The 21,861-nt window shown below is 41.9% G+C and overlaps 1 protein-coding gene and 1 non-coding gene across 2 annotated transcripts in view; both read left to right on the top strand.

The window, feature by feature from the left end:
- LOC105734527 (GTP-binding protein 4-like) overlaps positions 1-21,861 on the top strand; it is a 111,513-nt gene that overhangs the window by 21,768 nt on the left and 67,884 nt on the right. The window lies entirely within an intron of this gene.
- On the top strand, positions 2,843-2,949 carry LOC135273031 (U6 spliceosomal RNA). Its single transcript, XR_010340925.1, has one exon. It is a non-coding gene; the product is annotated as a U6 spliceosomal RNA (small nuclear RNA).

Raw genomic sequence — 21,861 nt, 5'->3', positions numbered from 1 at the left:
GAGAAGCAGTTTTGCTCTTGTTACCCAGGCTGCAGTGCAATGGCGCCATATCTCCTCAAGGCAAACTCCACCTCCTGGGTTCAAGCAATTCTCTTACCTCAGCCTCCGGAGTAGCTGGAATTACAGGGGTGAGCCACCATGCCCGGATGATTTTTTTTTTGAGACGGAGTTTCACTCTTGTTACCCAGGCTGCAGTGCAATGGCACCATCTCAGCTCACCGCAACCTCCGCCTCCTGGGTTCAGGCAATTCTCCTGCCTCAGCCTCCTGAGTAGTTGGGATTATAGGCACGTGCCACCATGCCCAGCTAATTTTTTGTCTTTTTAGTAGAAGTGGGCTCTCACCATGTTGACCAGGATGGTCTCGATATCTTGACATCTTGATCCACCCGCCTTATCCTCTAAAAGTGCTGGGATTGCACGCGTGAGCCACCGCGCCTGGAAGATTATTTTTTATTTTTTATTTTTTTGAGACTGAGGTTCCCTCTTGTTACCCAGGTTGCAGTGCAATGGCGCGATCTCGGCTCACTGCAACCTCTGCCTCCTGGGTTCAAGCAATTCTCCTGCCTCAGCCTCCTGTGTAGCTGGAATTACAGGCTTGAGCCACCGCACCAGGAAGATACTTTTTCTTTCTTTCTTTCTTTTTTTTTTTTTTTGAGTCGCAGTTTCGCTCTTAGTACCCAGGCTGGAGTGTAATGGCACGATCTCGCCTGAACGCAAACTCCGCCTCCTGGGTTCAAGCAATTTTCCTGCCTCAGCCTCCCGAGTAGCTGGAATTACAGGAGTAAGCCATGGCGCCCAGAAGATTTTTTTTTGTTCTGTTTTTGAAACGGAGTTTCACTCTTGTTACCCAGGCTGCAGTGCAATGGCGCGATCTCGGCTCACCGCAACCTCCTCCTCCTTGGTTAAAACAATTCTCCTGCCTCAGCCTCCTGAGTAGCTGGGATTACAGGCGTGAGCCACAGCACCCAGATGATTTTTTTTTTTTTTTTTTTTTTGAGACGGAGTTTCACTCGTGTTACCCAGGCAGGAGTGCAATGGCGTGATCTCGGCTCACCGCAACCTCCGCCTCCTGGGTTCAGGCAATTCTCCTGCCTCAGCCTTCTGAGTAGCGGGGATTACAGACATGCACCACCATGCCCAGCTAATTTTTTGTATATTTAGCAGTGACGGACTTTCACCATGTGGACCAGGATGTTCTCGATCTCTTAAACTCGTGATCCACCCACCTTAGCCTCCAAAAGTGACGGTATTACAGGCGTCAGCACCCGCGCCTTGCAGATTTTTTTTTTTTTTTTAATAAAATGGGGTTTCACTATGACGGCCAGGCTCAACTTTAACTATTGACCTCAGGTGATCTACCCACTTCGGCCTCCCGAAGTGCTAGGATTCCTGGCATGAGCCACAGCGCCCGGCCCAATCTCTCTGATTTTGAAAAATAATGTTGGCCGGGCATTGTGGCTCATGCCTGTAATCCAAGCACTTTGGAGACCAAGGTGGGTGGATCACCTGAGGTTGTGGGTTCAAGACCAACCTGACCAACACAATGAAACCCCGTCTTTTCAAAAAAATAATGAATTAAAAAATAAAGTAAAGGCTGGGTGTGAGGGCTCACACCCATAATACATGCACTTTGAGAGACTGAGGTGAGTGGAACACCTCAAGTCAGCAGTTCAAAAGCAGCCTGGCCAGCATGATGAAACCCGGTCTCTTCTAAAAATACAAAAAATTAGTTGAGCATGGTGGCGAGGACCTGTAATCTCAGCTACTCAAGAGGCTGAGGGAAGAGAATCACTTGAACTGGGGAGGCAGAGTTTGCAGTGAGCCAAGATCCTGAAACCATACTGCAGCCTAGGCAACAAGAACAAAACTCTGTCTCAAGAATAAATAAAAAACGAAATAGGGAAATAATATTAGACTGGGCACAGTGGCTCACCCCTGTAATCCCAGAATTTTGGGAGACTGAGAAAGATTGTTTGAGGCTAGGAGTTTGAAACCAGCCAGGGTGACAGAACAAGATCCTATCTCTGCAAAAATTTAGCTGGGCTTGGTGCTGTTCACCTGCAGTCCTAGCTACCCAGGAAGCTGAGGTGGGAGGATTACTTAAGACATAGAAGTGGGAGGATACAGTAAGCTACGATTATACCACTGTACTGCAGCCTGAGGGACAGAGCAAGATCGTTTTTGAAAAAAAAAAATAAGCAAATATAATATTCCTTTTTTTGAGACAGACTCTTTCCCTGTCACCCGGGTTGGAGTGCAGTGGTGCAATCTCGGCTCACTGCAACCTCCATCATCCAGGTTCAAGTGATCCACCTGCCTCACCCTCCTGAGTAGCTGGGATTACAGACGCACACTACCATATCTGGCTAATTTTTGTATTTTAGGACAGACAGGCTTTCACCATTTTGGTCAGGCTGGCCTTGAACTGCTGACCTCGTGATCCACCCGTCTCTGCCTCCCAAAGTGTTGGTATTACAGGCGTGACCCACTGCACCGGGCCATAATCTGAATTTTTCAGGTTTTTAGATTAAAAGATTTACAGGGCTTTGCATGGACGCTCTTGCCTATAATCCCAGCACTTTGGATGCCAAGGCAGGCAGATCACCTGATGTCGGGAGTTGAAGACCAGCCTGACCAACATGGTGAAACCTCGTCTTTAAAAAAAAAAAAGACATAAAAATTAAGTTGGACACGGTGGCCCACACCTGTAATCCTGGCACTTTGGAAGGCTGAGGTAGGCAGATTATGAGGCCAGAGGTTCGAAACTAGCCTGACCAACATAGTGAAACCCATTCTCTGTACAAAAAATAAAATAAAATAAATAAAGAATTACCTGGGCATGTGCTCACTTCGGCAGCACATACACTAAGATACGAACGATACAGAGAAGATTAGCATGGCCCCTGCGCAAGGATGACGTGCAAATTCATGAAGCATTCTAAATTTTTTTTGTTGTTTTAAAAATCAAATAAAAATAAATTTAAAGTTAAAAAAAAAAAAAAGAAAATTAGCTGGGCACGGTGGTGGACACCTGTAAACCCAGCTACTTGGGAGTCTCAGGCAGGAGAATCGCTTGAACCAAGGAGGCAGAGGTTGCAATGAGCCAAGATCTCACCATTGCACTCCAGCCTGGGTGACAAGTGGTAAACTCTATCTCATAAAAAGGCGGGTCGGGGGGATTTATCCAGCACCGAGTTTTTACAATTGTAGACACTGATGTCTCTGATTTTTTTTTTTTTTTTTTTTTTTTGAGAACGTGCTTTGCTCTTATTACCCACGCTGGAGTGCAATGGCGTGATCTCAGCTCACCGCAACCTCCGCCTCCTGGGTTCAGGCAATTCTCCTGCCTCAGCCTCCTGAGTAGCTGGGATTACAGGCACACACCACCATGCCCAGCTAATATTTTGTATTCTTAGTAGAGACGGGGTTTCACCATGTTGACCAGGATGTTCTCGATCTCTTGACCTGTTGATCCACCCACCTTAGCCTTCAAAAGTGCTGGGATTACAGGCGTGAGCCACAGGGCCAGGAAGATTATTATTATTATTATTTTTTTCAGACAGAGTTTCACTCTTGTTACCCAGGTTGGAGTGCAATGGCGAGATCTCGGCTCACTGCAATCTCTGCCTCCGGGGTTCAAGCAATTTTCCTGCCTCAGCCTCCCGAGTAGCTGTAATTACAGGCATGAGCCACCGTGCCCGGAAGATTATTTTTTTATTTTTATTTTTATTTTTTTTGAGAAGGAGTTTCGCTCTTGTTACCCAGGCTGGAGTGCAAGACCACGATCTCAGCTCACCGCAACCTCTGCCTCCTGGGTTCAGGCAATTCTCCTGCCTCAGCCTCCTGTGTAGCTGAGATTACAGGCACGCACCACCATGCCCAGCTAATTTTTTGTATTCTTAGCAGAGACGGGGTTTCACTATGTTGACCAGGATGTTCTCGATCTCTTGACCTCTTGATCCACCGACCTTAGCCTCCAAAAGTGCTGGGATTACAGGCGTGAGCCACAGGGCCAGGAAGATTTTTTTTTTTTTTTTTTTTTTATGAGAGGCAGTTTCGCTCTTGTTACACAGGCTGGAGTGCAATGGTGCGATCTCGCATCAACGCAAACTCCGCCTTCTGGGTTCAAGCAATTCTCCTGCCTCAGTCTCCCGTGTAGTTGGAATTACAGACGAGAGACACTGCGCCCGGATGATTTTTTTTTCTTTTTTTGAGAAGGAGTTTCACTCTTGTTATCCAGGCTGGAGTGCAATGGCACGATCTCGGCTCACCGCAACCTCCTCCTCCTGCGTTGAAGCAATTCTCCTGCCTCAGCCTCCCGGGTAGCTGGAATTACAGGCGTGAGCCACCTCGCCAGGAAGATTTTTTTTCTTTTTTTTTTTTTGAGACGCAGTTTTGCTCTTGTTACCCAAGCTGGAGTGCAATGGCACGATCTCGGCTCACCGCAACCTCCGCCTCCTGGGTTCAGACAATTATCCTACCTCAGCCTCCTAAGTAGCTGGGATTATAGGAACGCGCCACCATACCCAGCTAATTTTTTGTATTTTTAGTAGAGACAGGCTTTCACCATGTTGACCAGGATGGTCTCGATCTCTTGACCTTGTGATCGACCCGCCTTAGCCTCAAACAGTGCTGGGATTACAGGTGTCAGCCACCGCGCCCGGAAGATTTTTTTTTTTTTTTTTTTTAGAAGGAGTTTCGCTCCTGTTACCCAGGCTGCAGTGCAATGGCACGCTCTCGGCTCACTGCAACCTCCGCCTCTTAGGTTCAAGCAATTCTCCTGCCTCAGCCTCCCGAGTAGCTCGAATTACAGGCGAGAGACACCCCGACGGGATGATTTTTTTTTTTTTTTTTAAACCGAGTTTCGCTCTTGTTACCCAGGCTGCAGTACAATGGCGCGATCTCGGCTCACCGCAACCTCCGCCTCCTGGGTTCAGGGAATTCTCCTGCCAAAGTCTCCTGAGCAGCGGGGATTATACGCACGCGCCACCATGCCCAGCTAATTTTTTGTATTTTTAGTAGAGACGGGCTTTCACCATGTTGACCAGGATGTTCTCGATCTCTTTATGTCGTGATCGACCCGCCTTAGCCTCAGACAGTGCTGGGATTGCAGGCGTGAGCCACCGCGCCCGGAAGTTTTTTTTGTTTTTTTTTTTGAGACGGAGTTTCGCTCTTGTTACCCAGGACGGAGTGCAATGGCACGATCTCGGCTCACGGCAACCTTTGTCTCATGGGTTCAGGCAATTCTCCTGCCTCACCCTCCTGAGTAGCTGGGATTATAGGCATGCGCCAGCATGCATAGCTAATTTTTTGTATTTTTAGTAGAGACGGGTTTTCACCATGTTGACCAGGATGTTCTCGATCTCTTTATGTCGTGATCGACCCGCCTTAGCCTCAAACAGTGCTGGGATTACAGGCATCAGCCACTGCGCCTGGAATTTTTTTTTTTTTTTTTTTTTTTTTTTGAGACAGAGTTTCGCTCTTGTTACCCAGCCTGCAGTGCAATGGCGCAATCTCGGCTCACCGGAACCTAGGCATCCTGGGTTCAGGCAATTCTCCTGCCTCACCCTCCTGAGTAGCTGGGAATATAGGCACGCACCACCATACCCAGCTTATTTTTTTGTATTTTTAGTTGAGACGGACTTTCACCATGTTGACCAGGATGTTCTCGATCTCTTGACATCGTGATCGACCCGCCTTAGCCTCAAACAGTGCTGGGATTACAGGCGTCAGCCACCGTGCCCGGAAGATTTATTTATTTATTTATTTATTTATTTATTTATTTATTTATTTATTTTGATACGGAGTTTCGTTCTTGTTACCCATGCTGCAGTGCAATGGCGCGATCTGGACTCACCACAACCTCCGCCTTCTGGATTCAAGCAGTTCTCCGGCCTGAGCCTCCCAAGTAGCTGGAATTTCAGGCGTGAGGAACCGCGCCAGGAAGATTTTTTTTTTTTTTTTTTTTTTTTTTGAGAGGCAGTTTCGCTCTTGTTACTCAGGCTGGAGTGCAATGGCAAGATCTCCCTGAACGCAAACTCCGCCCCTGGGTTCAAGCAATTCTCCTGCGTCAGCCTCCGAAATAGCTGGAATTACAGGCCAGAGACACCGCGCACGGATGATTTTTTTTGTTTTGTTTTTTTGTTTTGAGACGGAGTTTCGCTCTTGTTTCCCAGGCTGCAGTGCAATGGCGCGATCTCGGCTCACCGTAAACCTCTGCCTCCTCGGTTAAAGCAATTCTCCTGCCGCAGCCTCTAGAGTAGCTGGAATTATAGGCGTGAGCCACCGTACCCGGATAATTTTTTTTTTTTTTTTTTTTTTTTTTTTGGAGACGGAGATTCTCTGTTACCCAGGCTGGAGTGAAATGGCACGATCTCGGCTCACCGCAACCTCCGACTCCTTGGGTTCAGGCAGTTTTCCTGCCTCAGGCTCCTGACTAGCTGGAATTACAGGCGTGAGCCACCGTACCCGGATGATTTTTTTTTTTTTGAGACGGAGTTTTACTCTTGTTACCCAGGCTGCAGTGCAATGGGGCGATCTCGGCTCACCGCAACCTTCCCTTCCTGGGTTCAAACAATTCTCCTGCCTCAGCCTTCCGAGTAGCTGGAATTACAGGCGTGAGCCACTGTACCTAGGAGATTTTTTTTTTCTTTTTTGGGAAGGAGTTTCACTCTTGTTACCCAGGCTGGAGTGCAATGGCACCATCTCAGCTCACCACAACCTCCGCCTCCTGGGTTCAGGCAATTCTCCTGCCTCAGCCTCCTGAATAGATGGGATTACAGACACCCTCCACCAAGCCCAGCTAATTTTTTGTATTCTTAGTAGAGACGGGCTTTCACCATGTTGACCAGGATGTTCTCGATCTCTTGACGTCGTGATCGACCTGCCTTAGCTTCAAGCAGTGCTGGGATTACAGGCCTCAGCCACCGGACCCAGAAGATTTTTTTTTTTTTTTTTTGAGACGCAGTTTCACTCTTGTTACCCAGGCTGCAGTTCAATGGCACGATCTCGGCTCCCCGCAACCTCCGCCTCCTGGGTTCAAATAATTCTCCTGCCTCAGCCTCCCGAGTAGCTGGAATTACAGGCCTAAGCCACCACGCCAGGAAATTTTTTTTTTTTTCAAACGCAGTTTTGCTCTTGTTACCCAGGCTGTAGTGCAATGGCACGGTCTTGCCTGAATGCAAACTCCGCCTCCTGGGTTCAAGCAATTCTCCTGCCTCAGCCTCCCGAGTAGCTGGAATTACAGGCGAGAGGCACCGCGTCTGGATGATTTTTTTTTTTTTTTTTTTTTTGAGACGGAGTTTCGCTCTTGTTACTCAAGCTGCAGTGCAATGGAGCGATCTCGGTTCACCGCAACCTCCTCCTTCTGGGTTCAAGCAATTCTCCTGCCGCAGCCTCCCGAGTAGCTGGAATTTCAGGCGTAAACCATGGCGCCCGGAAGATTTTTTTTTTTTCCTTTTTTGAGAAGGAGTTTCGCTCTTGTTACCCAGGCTGGAGTGCAATGGCACTTTCTCGGCTTACTGCAACCTCCGCCTCCTGGGTTCAGGCAATTCTCCTGCCTCAGCGTCCTGAGTAGATGGGATTGCAGACACGCGCCACCACGCCCAGCTAATTTTTTGTATTATTTGTAGAGACGGGGTTTCACCATCTTGACCAGGATGTTCTCGATCTCTTGACGTCGTGATCCACCTGCCTTAGCCTCAAAAAGTGCTGGGATTACAGGAGTCACCCAGCGCACCCCGAAGATTTTTTAATTTTTTATTTTTTTTAAACCGAGTTTCTCTCTTGTTACCCAGGCTGCAGTGCAATGTCGCGATCTCGCCTTACCGCAGCCTCCACCTCCTGGGTTCAAGCAATTCGCCTGCCGCAGCCTGCCGTGTAGCTGGAATTACAGGCGTGAGCCACTGTACCGAGGAGATTTTTTTTTTTTTCTTTTTTTGAGAATGAGTTTCGCTCTTGTTACCGAGACTGGAGTGCAATGGCACCATTTCGAGTCACCGCGCAAACTCGGCCTCCTGGGTTCAGGCAATTCTCCTGCCTCACCCTCCTGAGTAGATGGGATTACAGGCACGAGCAACATGCCCAGCTAATTTTTTGTATTTTTAGTAGAGACGGGCTTTCACCATGTTGACCAGGATGTTCTCGATCTCTTGACGTCGTGATCCCACTGCCTTAGCCTCAAACAGTGCTGGGATTACAGGCCTCAGCCAACGCGCCCGGAAGATTTTTTTTTTTTTTTTTTTTTTTTTGAGACGGAATTTCGCTCTTGTTACCGCAACTGCAGTGCAGTGGAGCGATCTCGGCTCACCGCAACCTCCGCCTCTTCGGTTCAAACAATTCTCCTTCCTCAGCCTTCGGAGTAGCTGGAATTACAGGCGTGAGCCACTGTACCCAGAAGATTTTTTTTCTTTTTTTGAGAATGCGTTTCGCTCTTGTTACCCAGGCTAGAGTGCAATGGCACCATCTCGGGCCACCGCAACCTCCGCCTCCTCGGTTCAAACAGTTCTCCTGCCTCAGCCTTCCGAGTAGCTGGAATTACAGGCGTGAGTCTCAGCGCCCGTAAGATTATTTTTTTTCTTTTTTTGAGAAAGAGTTCCACTTTTGTTACCCAGGCTGGAATGCAATGGCATGATCTCGGCTCACCGCAACCTCCGCTTCATGGGTTCAGCGAATTCTCTTACCTCAGCCTCCTGAGTAGCTGGGATTATAGGCACGCGCCACCATGCCCAGGTAATTTTTTGTATTTTCAGTAGAGACGGGCTTTCAGCATGTTTACCAGGATGTTCTCGATCTCTTTACGTCATAATCGACCCGCCTTAGCCTCAAACAGTGCTGGGATTACAGGCGTCAGCCACTGCGCCTGGAAGATTTTTGTTCTTGTTTTTTTTTTTTTTTTTTTTTTTGAGACACAGTTTCGCTCTTCTTACCCAGGCTGCAGTGCAATGGCGCGATCTCGGCTCACCGCAACCTCTGCCCCCGGGGTTCAAACAATTTTCCTGCCTCAGCCTTCTGAGTAGTTGGAATTACAGGCGTGAGCCACCGCGCCCGGGAAATTTTTTTTTTTTTTTTCTTTTTTTGAGAAGGAGTTTCGTTCTTGTTACGCATGCTGGAGTGCAATGGCAGGATCTCTTCTCACCGCAGCCTCCGCCTCCTGGGTTCAGGCAATTCTCCTGCCTCAGCGTCCTGAGTAGCTGGGATGATAGGCACGCACCACCATGCCCAGGTAATTTTTTCTATTTTTAGTAGAGACGGGCATTCAGCATGTTGACTACGATGGTCTCGATCTCTTGATCTCGTGATCCACCCGCCTCAGCCTCCCAAAGTGCTGGGATTATAGGCGTGAGCCACCGCACCCGGTAGATTTTCTTTTTTTTAATAAGATGGGGTTTCACCATGAAGGCCAGGCTGATCATTAACTATTGAGATCAGGTGATCCACCCACTTTGGCCTCCCAAAGTGCTGGGATTGCAGGCGTGAGCCACCGAGCGCGGAGGATTTTTTTTTTTTTTTTTTTTTTTTTTTTTTTTTTTTTTTTGATAAGGAGTTTCTCTCTTGTTACCCAGGCTGCAGTGCAATGGCGCGATCTCTGCTCACCGCAACTTCCGCCTCCTTGGTTCAGGCAATTCTCCTGTCTCAGCCTCCCGAGTAGCTGGGATTACAGGCACGCGCCGCCATGCCCAGCTATTATTTTGTATTATTAGTAGAGACGGGCTTTCACCATGTTGACCAGGATATTCTCGATCTCTTGACGTCGTGATCCACCCGCCTTAGCCTAAAAAAGTGTTGGGATTACAGGTGTCAGCCACGCGCCCGGAAGATTTTTTTTTTTTTTTTTCTTGAGACGGAGTTTCGCTCTTGTTACCCAGGCTGCAGTGCAATGGCGCGATCTCGGGTAACAGCAACCTCCACCTCCTGGGTTCAAGCAATTCTCCTGCTTCAGCCACCCGTGTAGCTGGAATTATAGGTGTGAGCCACCGCTCCAGGAAGATTTTTTTTTTTTTCTTTTGAGACGCAGTTTCGCTCTTGTTACCCAGGCTGCAGTGCAATGGCACGATCTCGGCTCACCGCAACCTGCGCCTCCCGGGTTCAGACAATTCTCCTGCCTTAGCCTCCTGAGTAGCTGGGATTATAGAGACGCGCCACCATGCCCAGCTAATTTTTTGTATTTTTAGTAGAGACGGGCTATCACCATGTTGACCAGGATGGTCTTGATCTTTTGACCTCATGATCCACCCGCCTTAGCCTCCAAAATTGCTGGGATGGCAGGCGTGAGCCACCGCGCCCGGAAATTTTTCTTCTTTTTTTGAGAAGGAGTTTCGCTCTTGTTACCCAGGCTACAGTGCAATGGCGCGATCTCGGCTCACCGCAACCTCCGCCTCCTGGGTTCAAGCAATTCTCCTGCCACAGCCCCCCGAATAGCTGGAATTACAGACGTGAACCACCGCGCCAGGAAGTTTTTTTTTTTTTTTTTTTTTTTTTTTTTTTGATAGGCAGTTTCACTCTTGTTACCCAGGCTGGAGTGCAATGGCGGGATATCGCCTCAAGGCAAACTCCACTTCCTGGGTTCAAGCAATTCTCCTGCCTCACCCTCCTGAGTAGCTGGAATTACAGGCGTGAGCCACCGCGCCAGGATGATTTTTTTTTTTTTTTTACACGGAGTTTTGCTCTTTTTACCCAGGCTACAGTGCAATGACACGATCTCAGCTTGCCGCAACCTCCGCCTCCTGGGTTCAAGCAATTCTCCTGCCTCACCCTCCTGAGTAGCTGGAATTACAGTCGTGAACCACCGCGCCCGGAAGATATTTTTTTTCTTTTTTTGAGAAGGAGTTTCGCTCTTGTCACCCAGGCTGGTGTGCAATGGCATGATCTTGGCTCACCGCAACCCCCGCCTCCTGGGTTCCGTCAATTCTCCTGCCTCAGCCTCCGGAGTAGCTGGGATTATAGGCACGCGCCACCATGCCCAGGTAATTTTTTCTATTTTTAGTAGAGACGGGAATTCAGCATGTTGAACAGGATGGTCTCAATCTCTTGATCTCGTGATCCACCCGCCTCAGCCTCCCAAAGTGGTGGGATTACAGGCGTGAACCACCGCGCCCGGCAGATTTTCTTTTCTTTAATAAGATGTCGTTTCACCGTGAAGGCCAGGCTGATATTTAACTATCGACCTCAGGTGATCCACCCACTGTGGCCTCCCAAAGTGCTGGGATTGCAGGCGTGAGCCGCGGCACCCGGAAATATTTTTTTATTTTTTTTATTTTTTTGAGACGGAGTTTCGCTCTTGTTACCCAGGCTGCAGTGCAATGGCGCGATCTCGGCTCACTGCAACCTCCGCCTCCTGGGTTGAAGCAATTCTCCTGCCTCAGCCCCCGGAGTAGCTGGAATTACAGGCGTCAACCACCGCGCCAGGAAGATTTTTTTTTTTTTTTTTAATCGCAGTTTCGCTCTTGTTACCCAGGCTGGAGTTCTATGGCGCGATATCGCCTCAAGGCAAACTCCGCTCCTGGGTTCAAGCAATTCTGCTGCCTCAGTCTCCCGAGTAGTTGCAATTACAGGTGTGAGCCACCGCGCCTGGATGATTTCTTTCTTTCTTTCTTTCTTTTTTTTTTTTTTTTGAGACGGAGTTTCTCTCTTCTTACCCAGGCTGGAGTGCAATGGCACGATCTCAGCTCACCGCAACCTCTGCCTCCTGGGTTCAGACAATTCTCCTACCTCAGCCTCGTAAGTAACTGGGATTATAGGAACGCGCCACCATACCCAGCTAATTTTTTGTGTTTTTAGTAGAGACAGGCTTTCACCATGTTGACCAGGATGGTCTCGATCTCTTGACGTAGTGATCGACCCGCCTTAGCCTCAAACAGTGCTGGGATTACAGGCATCAGCCACCGCGCCCGGAAGATTTTTTTTTTTTTTTTTTTAAGAAGGAGTTTCGCTCTTGTTACCCAGGCTAGAGTGCAATGGCAGGATATCTGCTCACCGCAGCATCCGCCTCCTGGGTTCAGGGAATTCTCCTGTCTCAGCCTCCCCAGTAGCTGGGATTACAGGCACGCGCCGCCATGCCCAGCTATTATTTTGTATTTTTAGTAGAGACGGGCTTTCACCATGTAGACCAGGATATTCTCGATCTCTTGACGTCGTGATCCACCCGTCTTAGCCTAAAAAAGTGTTGGGATTACAGGCGTCAGCCACCGCGCCCGGAAGATTTTTTTTTTTTTTTTTTCTTGAGAGGGAGTTTCGCTCTTGTTACCCAGGCTGCAGTGCAATGGCGCGATCTCGGGTCACCGCAACCTCCGCCTCCTGGGTTCAGACAATTCTCCAGCCTCAGCCTCCTGAGTAGCTGGAAATACAGGCACGCGCCACCATGCCCAGCTATTTTTTTGTATTTTTAGTAGAGACAGGCTTTCACCATGTTGACCAGGATGGTCTCGATCTCTTGATCTCGTGATTCACCCGCTTTAACCTCCAAAATTGCTGGGATTGCAGGCGTTAGCACCCCGCCAGGAAGATTTTTTTTTTTTTTTTTTTTTGAGACGGAGTTTCGCTCTTCTTTCCCAGACTGGAGTGTAATGGCACCATCTTGGCTCACCAAAACCTCCACCTCCTGGGTTCAAGCAATTCTGTCTGACCCTCCTGAGTAGCTGGGATTACTGACACACACCACCATATCTGGCTAATTTTTGTATTTTAGGAGAGACAGGCTTTCACCATGTTGGTCAGGCTGGCCTTGAACTGCTGACCTCGTAAAATGGATATATTTACTAAAATGAAATGAAATTAGGAAGGCCTATGATTTTGCAGCACAAACGAAACAATATATTTTAATTGCTTTTTCCTAATTAAACTAAGAAAGAAAAGTATTCCCAGAAGGAGACCCAAGGACTGTATCTGCAAAAATATTTTAGCTACAATATTAAAGATTTTCAATACAACATATTCTCCAGAGAGCAAAAGTTTCTCTGAGTGTAGAATTCATTATCTGTAGAGATAATCAATTATACATGAGTTAAACATTTTAACTTACAAGATCAAATTTCAAACTTCAAGCAATTTTATGAAAAAAATCCAAAATATTATGACCAAGTTTAAAAAAATACATTTAATACACGATGATGAATCACTTTATTGGTATGTTAATATCTCTCAACATATGATTAACTATTTTATTTATCATAAGTCAACTTAAATAAATGGATTTTTCCTAAATTTCCTCACTGTACACATATATTTTAGAAACAATTTAGAAATAATTAGAAATAATATTAGAAGTAATATCTTAGTTCAAGCTACTTTAACAAAATACCGTAGACTGGGTGGCTTATAAATAACAGATATTTATTTCTCACCGTTTTGGTGGCTGAAATTCCAAGATCAGGATACAGCGTAGTTGGGTTCTAGTGAAGGCCTCTTTCATTCAGAAGACTACTGTCTTTTTGCTGTATCCCCACACGGTAGAAAGAGATCGAATGAGCTGTCTGAGTTCCTTTTTATAAAGGCATTAATCCTATTCATGAGAATTCCACCCTCATGACCTAAAAACTTTCTAATTCCTCACCTTCTAATACCACCCCATTGGGGTTTAGGATTTCAACATGTGAATTTTGGGGTCACAAACATTCACTTCAAGTCAGTCAGTAAATATCAATTTGATTTATATAATGTCAAGTATTTGATAACACCCTTTAACTCTCAGAATGTCCGTATGTGTTCAGTAATTTATATGGTAAACTTATCCATGATTGAGTAATTATTTTCTTAGTTATTTACTCAGAGGATTGCAGGCACAACAACACTAAGAGACAGGTTAAAAAAATGTTCACAGCTATGTCATAATAGCTTAAAATTAGGAACAATCCAAATGTCCACACCCAACAGAATGGATAAATAATATAGTTTAGTCTTAGCATAGATTAGCAAGGAAATTAACAGGAAAAAATGCAACTACATGGATAAATCACACGAATGTACCACTAAGGACGAGATTAACACAAAAAAATGCATACTCTATAAATTAAATACAAATGTCAAAAAGAGACTACACTATCACTATTATTCAGAAATCTGTATGCAGTGAAACTATATAAAAAAGAAAGAAAATACCACAAATTTCAAGATTATTGTCACTTCTAGGGAGAGGAAAGAGTCAGCTTTTCTGGGACTCTAAAAGTATTCTATTTCTTGACTTTGATAGGGTTTAGACAAATGTTGACCTAAATATTTTAATATAATATAATTGCAGAGTTCTATTTTTAAAAAAATTATAATGCATGGAATTCATTTTATAAATACCTATTAATATCTCTCTAGTAAAGTTAAAATAAAACAAGTATCTATCTTGAGAATTATGCTGTCATATTCAAGGTCCATATTGAATTACAAAATGTTGGGTCCAATCTTTCTAGCCATGGAAATCGATCAGTCATCAGGTTATTTGCTGTAATTGTCTACATGATCAGTACTCTGTTGCCTGGTTCAGCACAGCAGATCAACTAGACTTCACTAGTTTAGGTAACAGGTAAAGGGATCTCACTGGAGGAGGACAATTGAACCAAACAAATAAGCAAAGACTGTGATGAACCAACTAACACTAAGAGCAGTCAGTGAAAGTCTGGACTTGTTCCTCAAATTCTGAATCCTGGTGTTTTTCTTAGTAAATAGACATAGGAATTATTGTGGTGATTATGTGGTCGGTGTTTTTATATTTAGTCCAAATTTGCTGCTTTCAGGGAAGTTATGGGCTTGCTACTTCGGACTATGAATACTGAGGTCCTCATGCAGATATGAAAGAATGTCTTGTCATAGTCTGTGATATGGCTTGTGGACAGGCTTGGCTTGAGGGTGCAGGGAACTAAGAGCACACATGTACTAATGAGACAATAAGGTAAGCATGAGATATTCTGGAGTTCAATATTCTAACCCTCTACTTGAAAACAAAATAAGATATAGGAGTGACAGCAATTCTGGTAAAGTCATGGCAAAAGAGTACTGTCCGTGACCCTGTTATTCCAGCAGGTTCTCATAGAACATGACATTAACCTCAGTCCACAACTGAGTAAATAACACAAGGAAGTGATTAAAAATGGCTCGTGTCTAACCTCTTGTGACTTTTGGGTACTGGGTTGTCCATAAAATGAAGGCACATCAATTTTCACTGAGGAAAACTCCATCCTTCAGGGACTTAGTTTGGACTTACTCTCAATGATGTGTCGAAGTGAAAAAGTCAGCTCTTTGTTCTTAGTGTCTATTGGCTTATCACAGTTGTCATTCATTTATTCAGCAATTGTTTACTCAGAAATGTCTATACATAGGTTTTGATTTAGTTATTCAACTGCAAGTGAAATAGACATTTTCTTCTTTGTTAGAACTTATTGTCTAGAGAAAGATGGAGATAGCATACAGGTAAATGATCAAACAAAAATGTGAAATAACCTGAGAATAATGCTATGATACAATCAAATTAGAAGCAAAGAAAATAATTTGAAGGAAAAGACACATTTAAACAGCTTAGACAGGTCACAGCTCTCAGAGGAGTTGGGATTTGAAGACCTTAAAGGAGCTAGCCGTGCATCGTGCAGGGAGAAGGAAGCAAGGCAGGCTCAGGGTTTCTCATGGTGTCCTATCAACTTCATGGTGATCTTTGCTAAATCTATATACATTTTCTTGACATCACCAAAATCTTCAGGTTAACAATATGAACTGTTATCCAATTAATTATTTTACCATCATCATAAATCATCACACAAAAACAAATCATTACGTCATCATCCCGTGCTCAAGTGCTCCACTTCAAAACTGAAATTTTCTATGACTAGCTGTGTTTTGTTTATTATTTCAGATGACATGCTTAATAAACGTACATTGAAAGACACTGTTTAGCTTACAAAACAGAGCGTTAGGAATATTGTTGATGCTCTGTGAGTGCTTCTCCCTAATTTAGTTGTCCTTTCTACCCATCAAAGGTATCCATTACTTTGTACTCTGTACTTCTCATTTTTTTCATTGTTGTTTGTCTACCTAGATTTGTATCCTTAAATGAGGTATCATTTAGTTTTGTTTGTATTCAAACCTTGGAAAATATAAATGTATAATTCTCCATTGACTTGCTTTACTTTATTGAATTTTGTTCAATATTATGTTTCTGAGTTTCTGTTAATTTCTGTACCTATATTTCATTCAATTTCACTGTTGTGCACAGTTCCATTATAAGAATTTTCCCAAATGTGTGTATCTATTTTTCCATTAATAAACAGTAGGTGGTTTTCAATTTTTCTTACAATCAACAATGTTACTGTGAACATGTTTCTTGTGAATATAAAAATGTTTTTCAGATGGTATATATTTAGTAGCTAGATTTCTAGATCTGTGTTGGATCATGTGCAAATTACTAGGTAATATCATTAGGCTTTTGAAGAGAATGTACCAATTTATATTTCCACAGGCAGATTTCAGATGTTCTACTATTCCACATACCTATTATTTTGGGATTTTTAAGTTTCTTTTTAAAATGTATTAGATATAAACAGGTATATCCTTTTCATTTTAAGTTTGCATTTCTCTAATGACTCATGATATTGTGAGCATTTTCATTTGTTTATGAGTCATCGACATGTCTTCTATGAACTGCCTGATCATGCCTTTCGCTATTTCATCTTCTAGACTTATTGTCACTTCCTTATTGAGTTTTAAAAGTTTATATATCCTTCGCATGATTTCATTTTTGCACAGAAGTTTTACTTTGAATGTAACTAAATTTATAAATGCTTCCTGTAAAAGTTTTTGCTTCTTTGTTTGGTCTAGGGAATCTCTCCATAATTAAGTTAATTCTCTGCCAAAACTTTTGAAATTTTACCCTTCACATTTGTTTTTGACTTAGGCAAATTATTCATTTTTGTGTATTGTGCAGGAGAATCCTATTAATACATCTTGTCAGAACCCCTTGTGGATCAGTGGTGGTTGTGGCAACAGGGAGATGCTCCTCTGTCTGTGGAAATGAGAGAAAAAAGAATAGGAAGGGTTTTGTATTGTGGTTTGAATGTCAACTTAGCCACGGTAGGCTAGAACATCAGATAAATTGCTAAGGCTTTTTACTCGAATTTCTTGCTCCCAGACAGCATCTCTGGACATATGCAGGACCTGGGGAAACTCACTCCACTTGAAGGGAAAGATCTGAGGCAAGATCCAGTGCTGTTCAGACTTCAGATTTGACCCAGCATAGTTCCAGGGGTGGTGGCCACAGGGGTGCTTGGATCATCACACACTTAGTTCCAGGTAGCCCAGCACATGGAGAGAAGCTCCATTTGTTTGGGAGAAAGCAAGAGAAAGAACAAAAGTCTCTGCTTGGTAATCATTAGAATTATTCTGGATCTTATCCAAGATCACCAAGGTGGTACATCTACAAGTCTGCAAAACATATCAATTTGCAGCTTAAGTCTCTTTAAACACCCAGAAAGCCTTCCCAGGAAGGACAGACACAAACAAGTGCAATGTGAAGACTGCAATAAATACCTAACCTTTCAGTGCCCAGACACTGACAAACATCTACAAGTATCAACACTATTCAGGAAAACGTGGCCTCACCAAATGAAGTAAATAAGGCAACAGGGTTCAATCCTGGAGAAACAGAGGTATATGATACATCAGAGAATTCAAAATCGCTGTTTTGAGAAAAAATTCAAATAATTTTAAGATAACACAGAAGAAATTCATAATTCTATCAGATAAATTTAACAAAGAAATTGAAATAATGTAAAACAATCATACATTCCAGAATGGAAAACTGCAATCAACATGCTGAAGAATGCGTCAGAGTCTTTTAATAGAGAATTGATGAAGAAAAAAGAGTTAGTGCGCTTAAAAGCAGGCTATTTGAAAATATCAGTCAGATGAGACAAAATAAAATAATATAAAACAATGAAGCATACCTACAAGATCTAGAAAATAGCCTCAAAGGGGTAAATCTAACAGCTATTGGCCATAAAAGGAGGTAACAAAAATATAGAGGTAGAAAGTTTATTCAAAGGAATAATATCAGAGATTTTCCTAAACCTAAAGAAAGATATCCACATTCAAGTGCCAGAAGGTTATAGAATACCAAGCAAATCTAACCCAAGGAAGACTACCTCAAGGCATTTAATAACTCTCAATGGTCAAAGATAAAGAAAGGATCCTAAAAGCAGCAAGAAAAAGAAACAAATAACATACAATGGAGCTTCAATATGTCTGGCAGCAGACTTTTCAGGGAAATCTTACAGGCCAGCAGGCCAGGAGAGAATAGCATGACATATTTAATGTGCAGAAGGAAAGGAAAAAAAAAACCTTTTACTCTAGAATCATATATCTGATAACAATATCTCTTAAGCATGAAGAATAAATAATGGCTTTCCTAGATAAACAAAAGCTGAGGGATTTCATCAACACCTGATCTGCTCTACAAGAAATGCTAAATGGAGTTCTTCAGTCTGAAAGAAAAGGATGTTAGTGAGCAATGAGAAATCATGGGAACATATACAACTCACTGGTAATAGTAAGCACACAGAAAACATAGACTAATATAACACTGTAATTGTGGTGTGTAAACTACTCTTGACTTAAGTAGAAAGACTAAACTATAAACCAATCAAAAATAACTACAACAACTTCTTTAGCTATAAACAGTACAATAAGACATACAGAGAAACAACAAAAAGTTAAAATGTAGGAAGATGAAGATAAAGTGTAGAGTTCTTATGAGTTTTGTTTTTGCATATCAGTTTGTTTATGCAATTATTGGTAAGTTGTCATCAGTTTAAAATAATGGGTTGTATTTGCAAGCCTCATAGTAAACTCAAATAAAAACATACAACAGGATACACAAAAAATAAAAAACAAGAAACTAAATCATATCACCAGAGAAAATCACCTTCACCAAAAGGAAGACAGGAAGAATGGAAAGAAGGAAGAGAAGATTGCAAAATAACCAGAAAACAAATAAAATGACAGGAGTAAATCCCTATTTATCAATAACATTAAATGTAAATGGACTAAACTCTACAATAAAAAGACATATAGTGGCTGAATGGATTTAAAAATAAAAAAACAAGACCCATTGATTTATTGCCGACAAGAAACACAGTTCACCTATAAATATGCAGTTAGACTAAAAATAAAGGAATGGAATAGATATTCCATGCTAATGGAAACCAAAAAAAAAAAAAAACAGAAGAGGCAGCTATTCTTATATCAGAAAAAATAGATTTCAAAACAAAAATGCAATACTGGAGCATCCAAATATATAAAGCAAATATTGTTAGAGCTAAAGAAAGAAAGACACCAATACAATAATAGCTGTAGAATGGAACACCTCACTTTAAGCATTGGACAGATCTTCCAGACAGAAAATCAACAAACATTAGATTTAATCAGCACTACTGAACAAATGGACGTAATAGATATTTACAGAACATTTTATTCAATGGCTACAGAATACACATTTTTCCTCTCAGCACATGGAGCATTCTCAAAGAAAGACCATATGTTACATCAGAAAACAAGTCTTAAAATATTTTTTAAAATGAAATAATATCAACCATCTTCTCTGGTCACAATAGAATATAAATAGAAATCAATAACAGGAAGAATTTTGGAAACTATACACATGGGAACTTAAAAATATGCTCTTGAATGACCAGTTGGTCACAGAAAAAATTAAGAAGGAAATCGAAAAAAACTTTTAAAACAAATAATAATGGAATCATAGCATATAAAAACCTCTGGGATACAGCAAAAGCAAAAGCTGTATCCCAGAGGGGGAGCTTAGAGCTGTAAGGACCTATGTCAGAAAAGAAGAAAAACTTTAAATAAATAAACTAATGATGCATCTTAAAGAACTGGAAAAAGCAAGAGCAAACCAAACCCACAGTAGAAGAAATAATAAATATGAGAGTAAAATAAATACATTTGAAATGAAGAAAACAATAAAAAAGATCAATGAAACAAAAATTTGGTTTTCCAAAAAGATAAACAAAATTGACAAACCATCAGCCAGACTAACAAAGAAAGAAGAAGAAAAAAAGAGAAGAAGATCCAAATAAATGAAATCAGGGATGAAAAGGAGACATTACAACTAATACCAAATAAATTCAAAGGATAATTAGTGGCTACAATGACTAACTATATGACAATGAATTGGAAATATCTAAAAGGATTGGATACATTTCCAGATACATAGAACATACCAAGATTGAACCAGGAAAAAGTCCAATACAAATAACAAATAATGAGATAGACATTGTAATGTAATAAAATGTCTCCCACTAAAGAAAAGCTTGGGAACTGATGGCTTCACTGCTGAATTCTACCAAACCTTAAATGAAGAATTAATACCAATCCTACTCAAATTGTTCCAATAGAGGAGGATAGATTATTTTTAAATTATTTCTATCAGGCCAATGTTACCCTGATACCAAGACCAGACAAAAACACATCAAAAAAAGAAAACTACAGGCCAATATCTCTGATGAATATTGATGCAAAAATTCTCAACAAAATACTAGCATACCAAATTCAACAATGCATTAGAAAGATCATTAGTCATGACCAAGTGGGATTTACCCCTGGGATGCAAGGATGTTTCAAAATATGCAAATCAATATGATACATCATATCAACAGAATGAAGAACAAAAAAACATATAATTATTTTAATTGATTCTGAAAAAGAATTTGATAACGTTCAACATCCCTTCATGATCAAAACCCTCAAAAAACTGGAGAGAGAAGGAACATACCTCAATATAATAAATAAAAGCCACACATAACAAACCCACAGCTAGTGTCACACTGAATGTGGAAGAACTGAAAGCCTTTCCTCTAAGCTCTGGAACACAATGAGGATGCCAACTTTCACCATGGTTATTCAACATAGTACTAGAAGTTCTAGGAGAGTAATCAGATAAGAGAAAGATACAAAGAGCATCCAAATTGGAAAAGAAGTCAAATTATGCATTTGCAGATAATATTATCGTGCATTTGAAAAAACCTAAAGACTACCAAAAAACTATTACAACTTGTAAACAAATTCAGTAAAGTTTCAGGATACAAAGTTGACAAACAAGAATCAGTAGCATTTCTATATGCCAACAGTGAACAATAGAAAAAATGAACCATGAAAACGATATTATTTACAATAGACAAAAATAAAATGAAATGCCTAGGAATTAACCAAAGAAAGTGAAATTATCTGCAATGAAAGCTATAAAACATTAAGAAAATAAGGTGAAGAAGACATAAAAAAATGAAAAGATATTCAGTGTTCACAAATTGGAAAAAGCAACATTGTTAAAATGCTCATACTAGCCAAAGCAATTTACAAATTCAATGCAATCCCTATCAAAATACCAATGACATTCTTCTCAGAAATTTAAACAAAAAAATCTAAAATTTATATGAAATCACAACAAGACCTGGAATAGTAAAAACTATTCTGAGCAAAAAGAACAAACCTGGAGGAACCACATTACCAGACTTCAAATTATGCTACAGAGCTATAGTAATCAAAACAGCATAGTACTGGCATATAAACAGACATATTGATCAATGAAACAGAATATAAAACCTAGTAGAAAATCCACACACCTACAGTGAACTCATTTACAACAAGAGTACCAAAAACATACCCTGGGGAAAGGATATTATTTTCAATAAATGGCATTGGGAAAACTGGATATCAAGATGCAGAAAAATGAAACTAGACTCCTATCTCTCTCTTATACAAAAATCAAATCAAAATGAGTTGAAGACTTAAGTCTAAGACCTCAAACTATGAAACTACTACAAGAAAACATTGAGGAATCTCTCCAGGACATTGGTCTAGGCAAAATTTTCTTGAGT

The sequence above is a fragment of the Aotus nancymaae genome, unplaced genomic scaffold (assembly GCF_030222135.1).
Source record: "Aotus nancymaae isolate 86718 unplaced genomic scaffold, 86718_ANA_hifiasm-v0.15.2.pri h1tg000200l, whole genome shotgun sequence".
Taxonomy (NCBI): Eukaryota; Metazoa; Chordata; class Mammalia; order Primates; family Aotidae; genus Aotus; species Aotus nancymaae.
Note: the sequence above shows the minus strand (reverse complement) of the source record. Positions and strands in the feature narration are given on the sequence as shown.